This window comes from Copadichromis virginalis, linkage group LG15 (genome assembly GCF_057382275.1).
Source record: "Copadichromis virginalis isolate Kocher_CV1m ecotype Utaka linkage group LG15, C_Virginalis_male_GT1.1, whole genome shotgun sequence".
NCBI lineage: Eukaryota > Metazoa > Chordata > Actinopteri > Cichliformes > Cichlidae > Copadichromis > Copadichromis virginalis.
The window spans coordinates 22,360,135-22,361,228 of NC_140632.1; positions in this window are offsets into that span (position 1 = coordinate 22,360,135).

Consider the following 1,094-nt stretch of genomic DNA (forward strand, 5'->3'; position numbering starts at 1 on the left):
GGTGGTGGTAGTGGTGTTGATGGAAGGAGGTCTAGGAGAATTGACAAATGGGGTAATGGGAGGGGGCGGGTGGGAGGGGGGAGAAGAGGAGGAGGGGATGGGGTGTGGTTGTAACATCCTGCATCTGACCCAACGATTCTGGATCTGAGCTTAAGGCCACCCTGTTGAAGTCCTGGTTTCCTGCCTGGAGCATCTGTTCGGACTCTGCTCAGGGCCAACAGGGGGCCGCCTGGTGGCTGTTCTTCAGAGCTACGTTCAGTATCGCATGTTCTCACACACACAGCCTTAACCCCACCCGTCTTCAGAGGAAGGACACCACAGAGACGGATCCAGTCAGTTGTATGTCATGCACAGTTCTTCTGTGCCTTGCCCCGGTTTTCTCCCCTTTACTCAGTCTTTTTTTTTTTTTTTTTTTTTTTTTTTTTTTTTTGTTCTTTCTTTTCAGTACAGGAAGTGAACTGCTCTAACGCTCAGCTGAACTGATCCATTTGGATTTTTTTGAATTCTACAGAGTTATTTGTTTTATTTAGATTTTTTCCCCCATTACCTGGTCGCGGATGAGGGGTCTAGCACTATCCCACGACCACTCCTCAGGTCGTCATCAAGGGGTCGAGGTATCAAACCTGTAACCTCACCTTCCTCTTCTTTTTTTCTTTTTTTTTTTTTTTTTTTTTTTTCCCCCCTTTCTTCCACCCGTGTTTGGACCCATGCACGGCATCACTAACCAGTTGTACTCATGCATGGTTCTAGCAACAGTGTATTTGTGCAGGTTTTGAGCGTGTCATTTGGTAATGTGATGCAGTCCAAGGACGCTGTGTGGCCGTTACCTTGATTAGCTCTGTTTTTACTGCTTAGCCACGGTGTCGTGGAGGACAATACAGCCGATCCCTGCCTCTGCTCACAGACTGTTGGCAAAAAGGAAAAATACAAATAAATAAATAAATAAATAAAATAGACAAACACACTAAATGGACAAGAGACACTCAGATAAATCCTCTGTGTAGCAGTCCCTCTTCTCCCTTCTCCCTCCCATTTTTCAATTTACTGAGTGGTACTGTTGTTCTTGATACATAAAGGGGAAGACGACTGAATTT